The 21,309-nt window shown below is 40.0% G+C and overlaps 1 protein-coding gene and 1 long non-coding RNA gene across 4 annotated transcripts in view; one reads left to right on the top strand and one right to left on the bottom strand.

Annotated features, from left to right (window-relative positions):
• CTNND2 (catenin delta 2) overlaps positions 1-21,309 on the top strand; it is a 900,906-nt gene that overhangs the window by 339,356 nt on the left and 540,241 nt on the right. The window lies entirely within an intron of this gene.
• LOC106006650 lies at positions 1,714-19,649 on the bottom strand. The gene is made up of 3 exons (XR_001180905.2): positions 19,573-19,649; positions 14,880-15,105; positions 1,714-1,974 (listed from the first exon to the last, which is right to left on the bottom strand). It is a non-coding gene; the product is annotated as an uncharacterized LOC106006650 (long non-coding RNA).

Genomic DNA, 21,309 nt, shown 5'->3' with positions numbered 1-21,309 from the left:
TTGAAGGACTCTTTGCCACTTCCATAGCCACACCGCTCTTTCCCGTCTCCAGGCACTAACCATGTGATCCCTTCTGTCTAGAATGTCTTCCTTCTTTCACTTGGTCACCTCCTGTGGATCCAGTTACCCAGCCAGGGCTCACATCTTTGTGAATGTCTTCTTGATCCGTCCAAATTAGACCAGGTGTCCCCTGCCTGCGGGTCATTAGAACTTATCAGAGCGTTGGGGATGAGACTGTATTGACCCTTCCAGGAGTTCCCTGTTGCAGAATGTTTAACCTTCACTCAAAGAATGTAAGGGGATTTTCTAGAGTGCTACTGAGAATTTAAGGACATCAAAGTAGATGACCCATCAAATTCCTGATTCCGACGGGCAGCAAGAGCACAATGGCAGAGATCCTGAGCTCAAATCACAATTAGACCTATCTTACGACCTGACTTATGGCCTTAAAAGCCTGACTCTCAGAAACCCTGATGATGATGATGGTGTTTTATAACAATGGTCTCAAGCTCAGAAACAAAGGAAGTAAAAAATCCAAAGCCAGAGAGATTTGCCACGTAAGAAATTCTCCATTACCAGCTTTAAAGGTGGAGGAGCTATGTGATTCGCAATTCCTATGGCTTCTGAGAATGTCCCTGACTGACAGCCAACAAGAAGAAGAGGAACTTGATGCTGTAACCAAAAGGAACTGAATTAATCTCACAGCCTGAATGATTATTCTCTTGAACCTCAAAAAAGAAAAGTAGCCCAGCAGAAACTCAGATGGTAACAGAAAATCCAACCATGCTACACACCTGAATTTTACAAAACTTACAAAACCGTTAGTTTAAAAAAAAAAAAGGACATTGCTTTAAGCTACTCAGTTGGGGGTAATTGGTGATAGGGCAATAGAAAAATGTGTACGATGCTTTCCAACTGGTTGTGCTAGATATATACTACAAAAAGTTGAATTACAGATGTTTTCAGAAAAATAAACCTTATTCTATGACCATGATTATTTCATTCAAAAGTTTAATATGCATGGCCCTTTTAAATTTTTTTATGTATGTATATATGTGTTTGGATTGGCGTGTGAAAATCATCTGTGGCTTTGATTCTATGAAATAGAGGTGTTTGACTGTGGAGTAGAGTCATTATTTACTGCGGGATAGGACTACCAAATAAAGCTGTCATCTTTAGCCTCACCATTTTTATAATATAGATAGCCAAGACTCTGACTGGAGTTGAATATACTTAACAAGATAAAACATAATATGTAATATAAACTGCTTGCTCTATATAAGATGATACTCTTTTTTCCCCACAGATGAATTTTTGAATTTCTTGCAAGCAAGTTTTCACACAAGCCTGCCATTTTGGGGAGAGTAGATGCAGAAGGAATTAATGTAGTACATGTTACCAAAGGTCATTCTCTTTATTAACTAACTTCTGTGAGCTGAAGTGCCAGCAATTCTATAAACAGAGTCTAAAAATCTTGTGCACACTTACAAAGAATTAAGACTTATTTCAGAGAAAATGTTGATTTCTGGTTAAATTAGTAAGAGGTGAAGAAACATTAGTCAAGTAATCACATACTTTTTGTCAGAATGAAATGCATTTATTTAAAAGCATGATCACTGAACTTTCTTAAGGAATTAAATCATACATGAATAATTAAAAAAAATCATACATGAATATAATTATAAGTAAAACATGTGCATTTTTTCATTATCCTGCAGGATACGATATTTAAACAAGTACTCACACTTACTGTTTTAAGATAAAGAAGGAATAAATTTGCCAAAGTATTTCATTTTGGAAATTACATAGCTTAAATAATTAAGTAATTACTTTAAAATGTTTTTCAAATGAATTTTTTTATTATGTAGATATTTCTACACATACACACATTTCCAGATGAAGTCACTTAGCCCAAGGTAACAGTCACTCAAAGCCACAGGATTCTAGATACTTATGCTGGTGAATACATGTTTGCTAGAAGGAGGAAAAATAACATTGAATCAGTTTTAATTGCTTTTTTAAGAATTTTATTTTTGCATTAAATACCATTTTTATTAGTTTCCATACTAGGATATAAGCATTTCTCACATAGCTGAAGTACTACTCCTCCAGTAAAGCCTAGTGATTTATTTGAACAGGACAGTTAATTTATTGAGTTGGTAATAGAATTAACATTGCAGTGGTATTTTCTAATTTTTTTAGAATGTCCTTTTCATATAAAAACAGAAAAAAACACAGGGACTATAGACATACTTTCGAGGTTTTTCTTTTTCATTGCTAATTTCTTTAAAAAAAAAAAAAAAAAAAGTGTTTCTCTGTTTCCTTCCAGAAATCTACCTCGAAAATGCTCCCAGTTTTCTCAGGTCCCTTTGTAATGCTTGTTCTCTTCTTAATCCCTGCACTACCATCTTTCCCCTTATTTTTTTTTTCCCCATTTTCCTAGCCTTTCCTCTTAATGCTAGCATTATTCCTTTAGGATTTCCTGCTATAGTCTCTTTTTTCCTGCATAAATTAAGAAGAATATTTTAGACCACTTTCCGGGCCCTCTGGAATCATCGCCATGCAGTACCATCCCATTTCTGCTCAGGTCTCTACTCCAGAAAGATTGGGGACACTTACAGTTGTTGCTTCTTTAAAAGGGAACCAGCCTTTCCCATCTTTCCATTTTCTTATAATCTAGCCTAGAGTCCAAGTCCACTGTGCTGAGCCACTTCTAGATGGCACCCTGGTGTCCTGTGAATTCCTGATCCAGTAAGACAATGCACAACGCGGCTTAAAGCTGCTACCTCTTGCTCACCTGTAGTGAGAATTTCCTGAGCTTTCTCAGCCACTAGAAGTAGAAGCAGATGCTATCCTAGCCTCTCAGTAATTCCTGGAGGGCAAAGACTAGGAGGATATGCCGAAGTCTTGGCCAGCTTGTGCTATCTGGTCACTCGATGAATGTAGGAATGAAAGAGTGGATATGTAGGATTTCTCTTACTGTTGTTATTTTCATTGCTCTTGCTTTGGAAAAAGCACCAGTCTTGTTAAGCTATAAGGATTTCTATCTCTATATATTCCAGATATATATAATATGTATCTCATGTATCGAATGGTTTATATTATACTGACCTTACCAGATCAGAATATCACAGAATATCACATTTCAGTATTCATTCTAGTTAGTTCTCACATGAGAATAGTACTCTGTATTCCAGGCCCCGTTGGTTTGATGTACTCTATGCATGGTGTTGACTTAGTCTTGTCTTTTTACTCTCATCTCGGGAAGATGATGATAACAGTGGTAACTTTAATAATAATTCTTTTAAAGGTCTCATATTTAGTTGAGAGAGACAGAGAGAGCCAGAGAAAGCAGGAGTAGGCAGGAGAGGGAGAAGCAGGCTCCCTGCTGAGCTGGGAGCCCAATGCAGGACTCCATCCCAGGATTCTGGAATCATGACCTGAGCTGAAGGCAGCCACTTAACCGACTAAGCCACCCAGGTGCCCTCACTTTAATAACAATAATGGTAGTATTTTTGAGCAATTTTTATAGATTTACATAGATCATGCAATTTACTTTGAGCTGTAGATAACAACACTGAGATTCAGAGAGGGAAATTCACTCTCCCAGCATCCAACAGCTAGGACCAGGCACTGATTTTTGAACCCAGGTGTCTTTACTCCCCAAGTACACATGTTAATACACCTTTCTGCTACTCAGTCTTAAATTATGTTGTAAATCATGCTGTTATTCAGTCTTAAATTACCTTGTAAATTATGTATGTTCTAAATAACTATCTACATGTCTGCAGTCCACTCTCATCCTAGAGATACAAACATTTTGGACTGATTTTGTGCTTATTTTCTCTCTACCCCCCACCCCGACCCCAGCGATTACGGGTATTTTGAATTCCTTCATCTGGATATATTTCTGAGACTCATTCTTACACAAATGAGGTAAAGAGTATTAATCACATATGTTATTATTGCTTTTAATTATATCCAGACTGTTCAGCATTCTCTTGCAAATTGCCAATGGACAAATTATACTAATATTTATGTTTATAAAATGCTAGTTGTATTGTCTTGGTCTTTCAGGTTGCTTTAGCAGAGTACCATAGACTGAGTAGCTTATAAACAACATGAATTTCTATCTCATGCTTCTGGAGCTGGGAAATCCAAGGTCAAGGGCACAGCAGATTTGGTATCTGATGAGGACCTGGTTCTGGGTTCACAGACAGCTCTCTTTGTGCTGTGTCCTCATTTGGCACAAGGGGTGGGGGAGCTCTAAGAGGCCTCCTTTATGAAGGCAGGAATTCCATTAATGAAAACTCCACCCCGTAACCTGATCACTTCCCAGAGGCCCCACCTCCAAATACCATCACTGAGAGGATTAGATTTCAACATCAAATACAAGACTGGGAGAGACACAGACGTTCAGGCTATAGTACTTACTAAATAGGGTTTGCTAGACCTCTGCAGGACAACAGATCTTCAGCGATCCTGCGGATTTGATGTAGGTCCTAAAAACGGGTCAGTACCTAGTATTTATAATTCTTTACTGTATTTCTTACAGCAACTACTGTATTTAACACTTTTGAATCAATTTTGAAACCTGATTTCTTTCCAAAATGACATATTGAAAAACGAATGTTAACTTTACACCTAAAAACAATATACCAAGAGTGCCTGGGTGACTCCGTTGGTTAAGTGTCTGGCTTTGGATTAGATCTTGATCCCAGGGTCCTGGGGTCCCGAGGTCCTGTGATTGCGTTCCCTGCTCATTGGGGACTCAGCTTCTCCCTCTCCCGCTGCCCTTCTCCCTGCTCATGTTCTCTCTCTCAAATAAATAAAAATCTTAAAAAACAAAAACAATATAATAAATTTTATTTAGATGTTTTGTATTGTAAAGGATATCTTGGGAAAACTAACTAATTTTACAATTTAAAATTCTGATTGGTACAGAACCAAAAATCTTTATAAATTCAGTCTAGAATATTCTTTGTATTTTCTGTCATCCTTATCATTTTCTTTAACTCATGGATCTAAAAGATGAAATGGCAGTTTCATAGTTTAGAGCTGTATCCCATCACTGTGTTTTTAGATGTTGCCTGGGTTTGCTAATTGCCCCGAATTTCACTTTTTAAAAAATCTACAATAGTGGAGCTAACACTTTTCTGTAATTTTGCCAAGATTAAATGAGAAATGTAAGTACGCATCACCTCGCACATTGTTACTAGCGAATCCTATATATTTTTCCTTCTTGATGAATAAACAGATAATCTTTTTGTTGAGTCTCTTTCTTAATTTTTCTACCAAAGCTAATGAAATGGTTCCTCTCACAATGAGCTAAAGAATGGTTCCTCTCACAATGGGCTAAAGTGGCGTGTCAAGGTAGCGCCACATTTGCTTCCTTCATTTTATAGACTAGACAGCGTCACAGAGACTGCCACATCAGAGTGGAAGACACCTTTCTCAGAGCACAATTTACGGGGTCACTGGGCCTCCTGCTGGAGCTGGAGCTGAGACTTGGGCTATGGTGTGGTTGGAAAGTGAAGAACAGAAATGCAGTAACACCACCGGTGACAGGAAGTGCTCAATCAATTATGATCTGGAAGCCAGTGACTCTTTGAATGGATATTTTTTCAGACCAGCATTGACCAGAACATGCACGCTTATTACGTGCTCTGGCTGTTGAATATGATGAGAGGTGGAAGTGCCCGTTGATGAAGGCATTGACGTGTCCTTCTGCCTTTGCTCAGATGCTGAGTGTTCAAGAGCTTTTGCCCACTTTTTTTGTTTATAATTGTTCATGCTCTTTTCAGGGGATTGGCAACCAGTGATACTTCAGGGGACAAAATAACAATGGGCATTCGATTCACTTAAGAAGAAAGATGTTCCGTGGTCATTACTGGGATGCAGCAGCTCGCTGTCCACCATGAACATTGTATGTTCCAATTAGTAGGATGGAAAGGCAGTGGAGAGAGCACAGGAAAAGCGTTGTGGTGTGTGTTTGAGGATATCCGTGGTCTTGGAACTATCACATTCAAGAGTTGCCTCGAGAAGGTCATGTGGGTTTTCTGGGCCTCTGTTCCCTCCCCTGTGAAGCAGAAGCATTGAGTCGTTCATCCTCCCCACTTCTGGGCTCTTCGTCCCATTGGCACCTTCCACTGCGGGCAGTGAGTCACATCGGACTATTTTAAGATGGTGACATTATGTGAACTTGAATAACAGATCTAATTAAGGAATGAGGATAGCAAGATGGTACCAGATAGATCTGGTGCTTCAGAGGAAGGCAGACAGATGTCTGTATATCCGTGGAAGTAGTCTTTTCATTATAAGCATCTCCACTTAGGCCAAGGCGTGGATTTTACATTTGGGAAAGCACAGTCTAAAAGAAGTTTATCTGCATATAACGTATAAACTGCCTCAGATGCTTTCGGTGTTTTCTAGTTTGGCTAAAAACTACGGTGAAGCTAGGAAACCAGAACAGAGGGTCCCACACTGAGAGGTCATGGGGAGTGGTCCTTTTAAGCCATCATCATTGGTCCCATGGGAAAAAATGCTTATAGGGTAATTCTAAAGGCCTAACAGGTTAGTAAGCCCTCTTTATGCTTCAAATACGAGTATGACAAGGCTCCTGGCCTCCAGGGGCTTACTCTCAAACACAAAAGAGCGTTATATAAGCAGGTGAAACATGATAAGATATGTTGATGTGTGAAGAGAACAGGAGGTGGCCATGGGGGTAGTTTTATAGTGTAGCACTGTGTCAAAGGAGGCAGAATAGAATTGTGAAATTATTACTTTTTTTTTTTTTTTAATGTAAACATTTGGAAGGCTAAACCAACACTGGGCTTCACTTCTGTTCCAAGCAGTGCCCATTTGCAAGAAACAATCTTTGATTTTTTTTTTACTTCTTGGAATGTGAATATATTCTAATTCCTCTTTATCCAGGAGAAAGTATCATAGAATTTTAAATTTAAGAGATTGCTGTGTTAGCAGCAGGCAGCAAAGATGTTGTCTGTTTGTTGACAGTAAAGCTGTATTCATAAGCCCCAGTCTTCCCAAACATCTGTGTACTTAGTACCTCAAGAGCGGAGGAAGTTTAAAAATTGTCATACATTGTTGCTTAGTCTTCCGCACACATTTGCAAATGTAACTCTCAGCAAGATTTTATGGAAAAGATCTAAGGAATTGACTGCCATCTCTACGCCAAAATTTAGCAATTAACCTTTTCTCTCTAATGTGTGAGTGACAGGATCCACCTGTGAGAACTTTGTCATTTTTGACACTCTTCATTTAAGGTAAAGGGTCTCATTCTGTCTTTTGAAACTCTTGTGTTCCCATCACATCACAAATGCCCCACAGGCATTGAAGCAGCAATTGAAGCAGGTGGTGTAGGGTGGTGATGCCCGCGGTGGAGTGTGGAACCAGTAGGTTTTGGATCTGGATCTCAGCTCTGCATATTGTGACCCGTGTGACATTGGGAAATGTCCTCTAGATGCTCCATTTATCTATAGGTAAATTGGGGAGAGGTTTGGAGTGAAGATTAAAGGTGAAAATAGGTTTAAAGCAATTAGTGTAGTGTTTGCCACTGAGCCAAGCATTCAGTATGTGAGAGTTCGTTCTCTTCCTATTAATTTATTATTTTGTGTAAGCACTGCAGTTATGATCCACTTGTCATATACACAAATAGGAAATAGCCTCATTTTCACATAGAAATGCTATTTATACCTTCTCTTCTTTTTTGCTTGTTTAGGGGCCGATTATGGTGATATCAAATTAACTGAAAACAACATTTCAACTATTGTCAGTCTCTGCCGGAGAACACCACAGTAAAGTGATGTTCTTAAATTAATGTGTGAGGGATATGTATGTGATAATAAGAGCATAACACACTGAAATATCGGTGGTCAGGACATGGTCTCATCACCACTGGAAACTCTATCGACCCTCAGGTGGATAGTTGTTCAAGGTCATTATAATTTTGAGAAACCGCGTTCCACTATTAATGAACTTTGCTTACTGCCTTTGCAACCTGGTACAAAATGAGACGAAGGTGAGAATAGAAAAAATTCTCGATGTTACCTGAACATTGGAATTTTTAGCATTTTTATTAAAACATCGAGGGTCTTTAAGGGATTGTGGAAACTAATGGCGTTCCAATGTCTGTGTGTCTGGTTGCTAATTCAGAGATGAATTGCCCATGGCTGTGTGGGTCGGTGGCCAGAGTCAACAACATAAGGACAACCATATAGAGACATGAATTTGTGAAGTTGTCTGTTATGAAAGGATGGAGCTCACGATCTCATTCCGTCCGTCCGTCCTCCCATTCATTACGTATAAATCGTGGACTTAATGCACGTGATATATTGTACTTGACACTGAGAATATAGCCCAGGATGAGGAAAGCAAATTGCCTGTTGTCAGATCGCCTCCATTCTTCATGCTACCTGAAGGATGTAACTTGACGTAGTAGGGATGATAACCAGATCTTTCCCTGGTTAAAGTTGTTGCTCTCTTTAGCGTTTAAAACAAAACGTGGGTCAAACTCACCTTTATGTACGCGATCAGCCATTTAGTACTAAGATAACGCAGCAAATGCAAGACCCAGAATCAAGAGAGAGAATTAAATTTGCTCAATTCTATTTAAGTTACTCATTGGGGTGGGGATACAGAGGTGTATTTTAGGCTTAAATCTGACCATTTCAAATACTTATTATATTTGGATAATGAACTAGCATTCCAGTGGGAGAAAATTAATCAGAACTTAGTTTCGTGTGCAACTCATGGAGTCAGAACAAAGGAATAATAAACTAATGAAGAAGTAATGCTCCGTAGAATATTTGAAAGTTTTTAAATAAATATTAAAAACTTCAAAAAAGGGAATTTTAAGAAATAAGATATAAAGTAGCTGGTAGTGTTTCTGTCAAGGGATTTGATTCGCCATTTTTCACAGAAGATTTAACTTGCATTATTATTCCCAGGGAGAATTCTTTCATTTTCAGTGAGAAAAGTTAAAAAAATAAAATAAAATAAAACTCTGAGATGCTAATTGAGCACAATGATAAGATACTTCCAAATGAAAGTACTCTGTTAAAAATGGATTGATGGCCTATTTTTTTTTAAGTTAGAATTTTTTTAAAGATTTTTTTTTTCTTTATCAGAGAGAGAGAGAGTGTGCCGGTGTGAGCAGAGGGAGAGGCAGGGGGAAGAGGGGGTGTTCCAGAGCAGACTTCCCCATTGAGTGGGGAGCCCGACACGGGGCTCGCTCCCAGGACCCTAAGATCATGACCTGAGCTGAAATCAAGAGTCAGACGCTTACCTGACTGAGCCACCCAGGGACCCCCAAAGTTACCAGTCTCTTAACAGAACTTTAGTTATGAAATGAAGAGAAGTTTTTGAAGATTGTTACACAGATAAAATGTTCAGAAACAAATCTTATATTTCAAGAAAGTGGCATATGTGGGTATAATGAAATATGTGACATACACAGTTTGAGCATCTAGGGTATTTTTTAGTGCAGGATTTAAAGAGTGCCACAAATCTCTACGGAGGAAGTAGAAATTGACTGATAGATTTTGGAGACTCTTCTTGCCTTTCTCTCTCCGCCTCTCGTGCTGTCTCAGACAGAAACACTGGCCTGCATTGTGTGTCTATTCATTCCCTTGGATTTCTTTATATTTCCCCGTGTGTCTGCATGCAAATCTGCAAAATATTATTTGGCTTGCTTGTTTTTGATTCTTGCACAAGTAGGTTACATATTTTTTTGCAACTTGCCTTTTTTAACTCAACTTTGTTTTTTTAACCTTTGTTCAGATTTATCCATGTTGATATGGGATGCTTGGGACTTATACATGGTTTTCACTGAGGCCTCCTAGTTCACCCTGCGGCTGTTCAGTAACTCATCTCTCCTTGGTCTTGAGCAGAACATTTGCACACTTTGCAAGCTTTGCTTTCAGAAACATATGGCTTGGAACATAATTATTATTTTTTTAATTTAACTATGTATTTTTTTATTAACATACAACATATTATTTGTTTCAGGGGCACAGGTCTGTGATTCATAAGTCTTACACAATTCACAGCGCTCACCATAGCACACACCCTCCCCCCAATGTCCATCATCCAGCAACCCTATCCTTCCCCCCCACCCCTAACAATCTTCAGTTTGTTTCCTGAGATTAAGAGTCTCTTATGGTCTGTCTCCCCTCTCTGGCTTCATCTTGTTTCATTTTCCCCTCCCTTCCCTATGATCCTCTGTCTTGTTTCTCAAATTCCTCATATCAGTGAGATCATATGATAATTGTCTTTCTCTGATTGACCTATTTCGCTTAGCATAATACCCTCTAGTTCCATTTTTTTTTTGATGGCTGCATAATATGTTCATCACAGATGAATGAATAAAGAAGATGTGGTATATATATATATATATATATATATACATATATGGAATACTATGGGACATAATCATGTGGACTCCTAGTGTAGGGATGCAAGTGTTTGTCCTGGACGTGCACAGAGAGAGCGTGGGCAACTTGTACGATTTGCACATCTTTAAATTCCTCCACAATGCCAAAGAGCTTTGAGAAGTGGCTGAGCCAGTGTACATTCCCATCAACAACGAATGGTCCAACTCTCCATTTACGCAACAAAACTTGCTATTTCCCAAGTTTTCCTTTGTCCTGTTGTCACAGATGGGGTGGGTTTGAAGTTGGCATCTTGCGGACTTCCACACTGATAGAGTTTTTTACACATTTATTAGCTATTCGTGTTCATTCTTCCATTAAACATAGATCCGTGTCTTTTGCACATTATTCTAATGGTGTATTTCCTTTTTTCTTAGTTCCTTTAATTCTCAGTATATTCAGAAATTAATCCTTTGTTACTTGCATGCGCTACAACCAAGTTCTCCCGGATTGTGTTTCTTCACTCCTTCTGGTGTCCTCAGGCGCACAGAAGGGCTTCCTTGGTGTTGTTAGGGTTGATCACTGTGTTTTACGATTTCTGCTTTTTGGAATCTTGTTTGAGGAATCTTACCTCCTAAGACAGCATCAAGGTAATTTCCTGTGATTTAATTTAATTATAAAGTTTCATCATTTCACATTAAAGCCTTTAATTCATTTGTAACTGATTTTTTTTGACATGACAGAAGGTAGAAATTTGATTTTCTTTTTTTCCATGTAAATGACTGTCTCAGTAGTTATATTGAGTAGAATGTCCTTTATCTTATAACTTACTGTGTCATTTCTATCACAGTGTGAAATCTGCACCTATGTATGGTGTACTTCTGGGGAGATGGAGGGAGAATTACAGCTTGATTATTTTGAGGCTTCCTGTCTGTGAACTTGATGTCAGCCCATGTTATTTATCATCTTTCATGACGTTTATGCACGTGTCTTCAAGTCCTTGCACTGTTCTTTGTTTCACTTATTCTGAGCTCCTTAGAGTTTTTGTCGCTCCCAGAAACATTATTTTTTTAAACAGGGTGCATCTTCTAAAAGTTTCTTTTTTATATGGAAGTGCAATTGATTTTTCTATACTGATTGAATACTAAGAAAACTCGATAAAGTCTTCTAACTACTTCTGTAATTTGTAGATTTCTTGAGGGTTTTTGTGAGTAACCTTTGAAGATTACTGTGTTCTCTCCTTTTAAAATCTTTTAACTTTCACTTCGTTTTATTTTCTTTTTGTACTGGTGAGAAGTGGGGGAGAGAAGGCAGCCTTTTCCAGTGAATGGGATTCCTTTCATCTCTCTCACTGTAAGAACTGCTGGGAGGTTTTTTAAAACAACAACTTTATTGAGATGTAAACCACGTACCATTCAAGTCATTCCTTTGAAGTGTAAGATCTCATGGCTTTTGGGTATTTATAGTCTAGCAACCATCACCACATCAATTTTTGAATGTTGTCATCACCCCCCAAAAGTTCCCCAGCTTTACATATTTACCTTTTCTGAACATGCCCTATAAATGGACTCATGTAATATGAAATCTTTTATGATGAGCGCTTTGAGTTAGCATAATACTGTCACAGTTCACCCATCTGTTCCCTGTATCAGTCCTTCATTTTTTTATCGCCCAAGAAGAGTCCATGGTATGGCTGTAGCATGCCTTATTTGTTCATTGATCAGTAGTTGGACATTCATATTCTTCGTATTTGGGGACATTATGAACATTCATATAAAAGTTTTCATGCCTTCGGCTCAGGTCATGATCTCAGGGTCCTGGGATCGGGCCCCGCATTGGGCTCTCTGTTCGGTAGGGAGCCTGCTTCCTCCTCTCTCTCTCTGCCTGCCTCTCTGCCTACTTGTGATCTCTGTCTGTCAAATAAATAACTAAAATATTTTTTTTAAAAAGTTTTTATGCATACATATATTATTTTTAAATCTCTCTGGTGTATATTGCTATGAATGAAGTTGCTGTGTTCTTCTGTGTCTAATGTAGTTTTTCTTAATAGACTCATTTTATCTAAGTTCATTCCTATTAATTCTTAATTTGCTAAGTATTTCATTGTAAAGAACTATAAAATTTTAACTGTTGGGGTTACCAATACTGCATTCCTCTTCATTGCTGAGTATTATCCCTTTGCTTGAATAGGTCGCCGTTTGTGATTTCATTCACCTCTCGCTGGACACTTGGGTTGTTTGCAGTTTTGCCATCTACAAATGAAGCTGCTATAAACAATTCTGATGTACGAGTCTTTGCATGACATATACTTTCTCTTCATTTGGGTAAATACATGAGGAATGGCTGGGTCCTATAGCAGGTGTACATTTTACTATTGAAGAGAATGCCAAACTATTTCCAAAGTAGTTGTACCATTTCTGATCCTATCAGAGAGTCCCATTAGTCTATGTCTAAAATGCTTTTTTAAGCTATATTATCACTTCTACTAGTTCAGTTTGTCCTTACTCAAATTTGTCTTGAAATATCAGATGATCTTTTCTAACTATTCATTTCAAAGTCCCTTTATATCTCTAAATATATTAAACATGCTTGTTTTCATATTCTCAGTGTGACAATCCCATTATCTTCATTCTTCATGAATTCTATCCTGCTTCGTGTTTCCAATAAATCTGGCTCCCAGGGACTTATTTTCTCTTGTGTTTGAGACTTTCTGAGTGTGGATTTATGTTCCTGGCAGCCGCTGTGTAGGAATTATTTAAAGTCTGAGGTTGAAGTGTGGTCTTCCAAGGAAGGTGTGTCATTTCTTCAGCCAAGTGCGGGAGCCCCTATTGACTGAAGACCACCTCAAGCCAAATGCTCGCCCGAGTGTGGAGAGAGCATCACGCATGGTAAGAATGGCCTCAAACACCAAGGCACAGGATGCTTCTGGTTTGCAATGCTCATGGTTCTCCTTAGTGCTGAGACTGACCCGATCAAGCACGCGAGCCACACTTGTTTTGACGGCTTCGTTCCCACCTGTGGCTTTAAGTGACAGCCGTTGACATCTCCCATCACTTTATCAGTGGACGAGTAAAGCACCACAAAATAAAGCAAGATGGGACAATATGGGACAATAACAGATCCTCAAACTCTTTAGTGATCACAAACATGAGTTGTACAAGAAACGGGGAGCCGGATTTTAGTTGTAAGGATTCAGTTAAAAGAAGTACCTCTGCCCTAAAGGACTACCCGCCGGACTGCCTTGTCTTCCTGACATCAGGAGATGCTTGTGTGTGTGGAGAACGTTTACCTTGGGGGGAAAGCGCATCTCATCACCTTTCTTGTCAACTCCTTTCTATTTCAACATAAAGAAGCATTTCTACAAGCCTGGAATGTGGACAGACTTAATCAACGTAGAAAATGAAAAGAGGACCCTGGCCATTTAGGGACTGTCCCTGCGTAGTTTTCGAAGTCAGACCTGAAGAGAACTCAGCGATTCCCACAGACGTTGACAGTACAGTCTCGTCTGCAAAAGTCGATTCCACGGACTCGCCGTACCGGCCGGCAGCCCCAGAGCCCAGAGGAGATGTATCCGTTCTCTCTGAGTTCTGCAGGTGCCAGACGATCGCGTATCTTGCTTCTCCCGAATTTTGGTGTGAAAATCCAATCTTCATAAATGAGTGCAGGAAATCAGAAATGAGGCACAGGGACGTTCCGTGCCCCACCCCAAATGTTTTGCCTTTCTTTTCTTTCCATCAGGTTTTGCAGGACCCACATAGGTTGGAGGGAGGATGATGTTTTCTTATATTCCTGTAGATGAGGCTTTGTGATATTCTGGAAGAGGCGTGGGGTTTTGATTCGCACATTTAAAGAGTAAAAATGGAAGGTGTGCCTTTTTTAAGTGTATTGATAAATTGCCCGAGTTAAGAGTTATACAGCGACTTTTTCATTTCTTTTGCAAGTATAATTATAAAAACTTGACTGGATTATATGCCTTCTTAAGTTTATTATTAAATACCTAACCATTTCACTACCTTCCCATTATTTAAAGAAGTTAATACACACAAAAGCATTTTTAAATAGTGAAGCACAATGTAAGCAAAAGTTGTCAGGGAGAGCAATAAAGCATTTTGCCTTTTTAGTGGCTCTATATCACCAACTTAGGTTGGCAGTTGCAATGGTCAAATCATTTATCTTTTTTTTTTTTTAAGATTTTTATTTTATTTATTTGACAGACAGAGATCACAAGTAGACAGAGAGGCAGGCAGAGAGAGAGGAGGCAGCAGGCTCCCCACTGAGCAGAGAGCCCGATGTGGGGCTCGATCCCAGGACCCTGGGATCATGACTTGAGCCGAAGGCAGAGACTTCAACCCACTGAGCCACCCAGGCGCCCCTCATTTATCTTAAAAGTAAACCAAATTAATGCTCAAAACCCTTCTTCTGAGCGTTTACTCAGAAAAGAAGCAGAAAATCTGGAATGTTAGTTAAAAGGACGTTTGAAACATTGAATACCTAGACTCCCCATCTATGTCCCTGCCCCTCAGTCAGAGGTGGCTTTGCCCAGACATTGGGTCCCTGCAGCATGACACGGGGTGAGGACTTGGAATCTGACACAGTCCATTATAGGTTGTATTTACTGATTCTGAGACAGGAGAGCATCCTCTTGGGTTTCCTCTGAAGCAGCCTCTGACAGCTCACGCTCTCAGCTGATGGAGCCGTTGAAACTACAGCCCGCGTCCTAACAGAGGGCAAAAAAGATTTTCTGTTGGGGAGAGCCAAGCAAGGATAGATATAACAGGGCCTTATTGTCCTCCAAAGACCAAAAAAACAAAACCAGCTATACAGTATCTCTTCCGTCTTAAAATTGCAGTGGGTGGGTTGGAGGGATGGCTGATGGAAAGGTCTAAAAAGACTTCGAAGGGTATTGATAAGTGACAAAAATGGACAGATACGCTTCATGAGGATCCGGAAATTTGTCTCAAATGAAACTCAGCTGCTGGGGCCTGATATGCACTTGGGTTCAAGTACCCTGAGAAATGTTTCCTGTAGTCAAATAGTAGAATCGGTTGGGTGTAGGGCAGCATAGCCAAACGCTCCCTCATCCAATGGGGGAAAACAATCTCCTGCCCTTTATTTCTAGCTCTTTCTAGAAACGTGTAAACATGTTTGTAAATTCTGTAAAGCTCGAAGCTTAGTTACACTCTTTCCCTGACCTCTCAAATCTCGTCATTGAGTTTCAGTCACTGAGTTTAATTTAGCAAATATGTCCTCTTCCTTCATGTCCTTTCATGGTGGTGGCCAAGGTTGGAGGAAATAAAAGAAACAGGAATGCTGATACTTTCCTGATTGGGCATGATAACCTTGAGAAAGAACTTCTAATTGAATAACTTTTCTTTACGGTTATTTACCATTATCCCAGACGACTGCAAATAACACATGTGTGACCCCAGGAGTCAGCAGTTCTCGGTCCTGGCTTTGCTATTAGGACCACTTGGGAAGCTTTTACAAACCCTGATTCCAGGACCCCAGCCTCAGGGAGTCTGATTTCATTGGGCTGGGAAGGAGGCTAGGGACCCACAGCTTTGGAGCTGCCCCAGCGGAATCCTCGTGCAGCCAGCGACATGGGCTCCTGCTCCTGATCTAAAGCAGCCTTGACCCTTTGCTAAAGATGTCACTGCTGGGCACACTGTGTTTCAGATCAGACCAGCAGCTTCCTGTTTTGTGATTGAGCTCTCTCTCACGTATCTCCACGAAAGGGCTAGACCCCGAGTCTGCAAGAGACTCTTTGCAGCATTGGTCATTTTGAAATAATAGCAGTGATAATAATAATAATAGCAACTTGTATCCATTCAACCCTTGCCTGTTCTGAGCACATGCTGTTAATGTATTCATTCTCACACCAAACTACAAGGCAAGGATAAGGTATTATTATTTCCATTTGCAGGTAAGGGTAAACCAGTAGGAAAGAATTACATTGGGGATTTGAACATGGGCATTATGACCGCAAGTTGGGTCATAATTGCGGTTCTCCGTGACTCTGGCAAATAATTATAAAGCACTTACTTACAAGGAGCAAGGGGGTCTGTAAGGTACAAAGCTGAAGTGGAAGGGGTGCAGCCCTAAGGAGGACCTACACTCCACAGCCTAGTGATGACATACGGGTCCCAAAGAGCTGTGCTGGCGACCTGAAAGTGCTCTGAAGAGGGACTTAGGCTAAGGGAGAGATTTCCAGTAGCTGAAGTGAGCAGGGGCACCGCAGACTGGAAAGCAGTTCATTGGAAATGGAGCCACATTACATAGGGAGGAGATTTGGAGCAGTATTAGGTCAAACATGTGAAATTGCTATTAACCAGCCTCTTGACCTACAACCATAACAATTTCCCGCACTTCGGTCTATGTGAGAAAGATCTCGGTCGAGAGACTAGCAAGTCACCGTGCCGGGAATGTCCCCGCAGATGTTGATGTGATAGGATTGGCTGGAGAAGGGCTGTGAATTCTACCGGCCATTGGCATCACCCATGGCATGCCGATTTTTTCAACATTACAGGGAGACCATTCTTGCAACTGAATGACTTGCTTGTCTAGACCGCGAAGCTACACTGATGGTCCCCAAAACAGCAACAGCACAGAGGGACTCGGAAATCTCTAAACCACTTGTCAAGGGCAAGTTAAAAGAGGTGGCCAGAAGAGGATGGAGACAGTGCTTCCTTGGGGCTGAGCGCCTGCTGCTGCCAGGAGTGTGGGAAGGACTTGGGGAACCAAACCAGTAAGGCAGAATGCGGGCCTGGCCTCTTTCCCGAGGCATCGGTCGCCAGGAACGGGTAAGGACTCAAGCTTGAGGACACTCAACAGGTGCCTATTGTAGCCTCCAACCTGGAGTAGCATCCAAGTCAAAGAACAGTCTTTCCAGGTCCACAATGTTTGACGAAGCTCGCATCTCATTTCTGCACCACTGCGCACCTGCAGAGCAGGCACCCCAACATTTCCATCTTCGAACGCCCCCACAACCTGAGCAAAGGACAGCAAGAGGCACTGGACTCTTGCAAGTTGACGTGACCTGAAGTATGCATCTGCGGTGAAGATCACACTTAGGAAGCAACGATTAATGTCAATGACAGTAATTTTAATCCATCTTAATAATAACTTCGGGGCTTAAAAAAACGGAGGGTACATGCTACACATGATTTCCATAAGAATTATCTGTGACTTTTGGATTCCATTTAGCTGACATTATAGGCAGCCAGATGAAAACCCGATTAGCCTCCTGGAAAACTATTGACGATTGTTCTGAGAGCTTTCTCATTAAAGAGAACATCCTGTGAATTTTTGGAGAGCTCTACAAAACAGAACGCACAGGCCTAAGTGTTCCCAGCCAGTCTGATTAGGAAAGACTTTTCACAAAAAAGTAACTAACAAGACACAGGAAATAGATTACTTGCATTTCTCTTCATTAAGCGTCTATATCTCAAATAGAATGTCACAGAGTAAAGATAGAATATAGAATCATGTTGCTCAGCTGCCACGTGACTGGTTTTCTTTGCATCCAGAACGTGTGAGGAAAATAGCAGAAGCAGCACCATTAATGGCAGCGATTAATCTTGGAAATTAAGATCAAGGAGAAAAATTATTATAATAAATCTCTTTGCCCTGTTTATACAGCCTTCCTTTCTTTGATATGCTAAGAATACTAATAAGGCTAGTGGCCTTTGGTTAAATGAGCAAACTATTAGGTTGATGAAAGTGTTGGAAGGAGTTTAAGTTGGATGAGCCTTGCTTGTCGATGGCAAATTATGACACAATAGGCATAATTTGTATGCTTTGCCAAGCGCCCTGCAGAAACCCAGTGCATTCTTATTCCTTTGCCTGTTACATTAAAATCCTGACTTCTAAAGGATTCTAATATAATTGGAGACTAATTCTGCTGCTTGTTGAAATCAAGGCTGTGGTCATTCGGCTCAGCCCAGGGAAGGCATGGGTGTCTGGACCCACTGCCACGTTGCTACTTGGAATAAACCAGAACAGGAAGGGGTAATCTGTTCCGAAATGGTTCTCATGCAAGTAGAGTTTCTTTGGATTTAGTCCAAATGGTAGATGGGCTCTTGAGTTGCTTTAGAATGTCTTAGGAACATTGTAGATGAACTTAGAGAATCTTAAGTTGGCGATTAATGAGCTCAACGGTAGCACTTCTGATCCCACACTCTATATATATAATATTATTTTCCAGGAGAGTGTAAGGAAGAAATGTTTTTAAAAGCTTATGAGTATGTATTTTACAGTTTTCTTCTTCTTTATTTTTATGTAGGATGTTAAGATACGCTTTCTATAATCCTGTTTACTAAAGCTAATACTGTTAATGCTTTAAGTATATATTCTCATCCTGTTCTTGCTCTTAGGAAGTGTACCTCCTTCTGAACCTCACCCTGTAAGGCCGTGTCCATTCCCCCAACCTGAATGTACATATTATCACTTGGTTATTACTTTCCTTTTCTATGTCAAAACAGAATAAAAGAGAAATAACATTTTTAGGGTACCTACTCTCTAGGATGTTAATGCCCAACTCAAAAGAATCACATAATGTCCAAGAATGAATAGATTTTCAACACTCTGCATTGTACAATGTATGTAAGTTCTAGTCAACCCCATGTTTTTTGATTAAAATAAGATTTTTAGTTGCAATATTTGCTCTTCATTTTGTATAGAGTCACACCAAAAAGGATAATTTCAGCATTATTTTTATAATACTTAATCTAAGGACAGATTTTGTTTTACCATGCCTAGGTAACATAAAGATCATGAACTAACATTAAAGGTAATTGGGCCATCCCAAAGTAGTGCTTTACAGCTGTTAACCAGCCTGTCCCTCACCATCTCAAATTAATTAATGCCTAAAACAAAGCCAGAAATCCATTGGAAATTCCTATCAATTAAAAGGGCCAATGATCTCTTCTGCCTTTATCCCAGTAGTTTGCAATCTTGAGACTGTATCCGAATGACCTGGAGAGCTGATTAAAGATTGATTTTTCTCTGCCCACCCTTCAATTTCTGATTCAGTGGATCTCAGATCACATCCAAGAATTCGTATTTCTAAGTTCCCAGCTGATGCCAGTACTGTGGGTCTGGGAGCCACAGTTTGAGAACCACTCCTTTAAACTATTAAATGTGTTTTGAAATAATAAGGGCTGATATTTATTATAAGAGTACTTACTAAGGATCAAGGGCTCTTGAAGCATTTTACGTATACAATTGCATTTCATTCTTACAGCAAGATCACCCGGAAGGTTGTGGTTTTTGGCCCATTTTATGTAATAATGGGGAATTAGAATGTCATAGAGTGCAGGATGCTTTTCTAAGTCCCCCAAACAGTAAGTAGCAGACCTAGCATTCGAGCCCAGGAATAGAGGTCCAGAGCTTACGCTTGTAATACCTGGAGAAAAATGTCTTTGTAATTTAACCCTTCTATATATTTTACTAATTGTGTGATTTTCCCACTCCACATTTTTCATATGTCACCAATTGCGTGTTTCTGAGATGTGTCAAGCATGGAGATACCATTTTATAATATTCTGTGAGAGTACAGACACAGTAATGCTTTCCGTTTTCTTTCAATCTATAAATATCTATAAATATTCAAGGAATAAACAAGGAAAAAAGCTGCTTCTCACAAGCTTACACCTGTAGAAAATGCTCATGTTATCATGGAGAGTAAAGAAAGGAGGGCGAGAAACTTCACACTCAGCATGATGCTACCTATAGGGATAAATATGTACAGGAAACAAACAAATTTGAGAAGAAAATATACCATAGTGCTGACATGCACACTAGAGCGTGGGGTGTTTGGGGTACTTTGAAAAACATTTTATACCGTATTGTAGGCCGGTTCTTGGACAAGGTAGTATAGTTTAGCGAAATCATTTTATTAGAATTCCTTTTGCATCTTAAATCAATATAAATTAACTAATGTTCCATTAGAAGTAAATGCAGTTTTACTATTATTATTATTACTATTACTATTATTAACTTCAGTAACAAAAGAAGAGAGAGAATCAGTTGTCACAGAAGTCTTCGAGGATAAGCCAGCTTATGAGTTTCTTAGAATCTTTAGTTCACGAACAGGTCCCCGTACTTCAACTCACTTTATTCTGATAATGACCTTCTAAAAAGGGAGGTATTGCTTCATTTTTGCACAAGGAGCCTGAGACTCATATTTTAAATGGTAGAACCCGTGAGGATCTCTGCCTCCTATTCTATGAGATGCACTGTTACCCTGCCAAAAACTGGGGAAACTTTGGATGTCCACAGTTATATGCAAAAACCTTGGGATTTTCAGTTTTTCCAAAGATGATCAGTACTCATCAAATTAACTAAGGAAAATGAACTGGTTTGCAGACTGGAAACAATGGGAGGCAAAGGCTGTTTTTGCACTCCTGCATTTGCGAAAAAAGGGTGGCATTGATTTGGAGCATGGTGTAAGGGAGAGGCCTGTTTGGGTAAAAAGGATCCTGTAAAATTCACTGTTGTGCAGAAGCCAGCCTGCTGTGAATGCTTTCCTTCTTGGTCCCAGTATGAATTCCTGGATGTCTCTGTAATGATGTGCAAACCTCCTGTCCCTACAGTCCAGACTGCTAACCCCACCTCAAATGGAGGTGGCAGGCCCAGGAATATCATCCCCCAGGAGCTTGTTAGACCCAGAGAGTCAAATCTGGGGTAATGTGAACATACAGCCGAGTGTGAGCGAAGTTGCCATCGGTAACACTAATGTCTCCATGAAGCCAAAGTAGCGGAACTGCCTTAGGAGAGGGTGTGGAGGTGGGAAGGGGAGGTCTTTGCACAGTAGAGGAAGTTCAAGGCCACCGGGGAGAGGGGAGTTGTGCTGGGTGTCAAGGCTTAACTGCAAAGGTGCTTCTCGGCCTCCTGGCTCCTCCTAGACCTCTGAGATGTGGTC

Source organism: Mustela putorius, unplaced genomic scaffold (genome assembly GCF_011764305.1).
Source record: "Mustela putorius furo isolate JIRA1106 unplaced genomic scaffold, ASM1176430v1.1 tig00000589_pilon_pilon_pilon, whole genome shotgun sequence".
NCBI classification, from domain to species: domain Eukaryota; kingdom Metazoa; phylum Chordata; class Mammalia; order Carnivora; family Mustelidae; genus Mustela; species Mustela putorius.
This window is presented reverse-complemented; position numbering and strand designations above follow the sequence as displayed.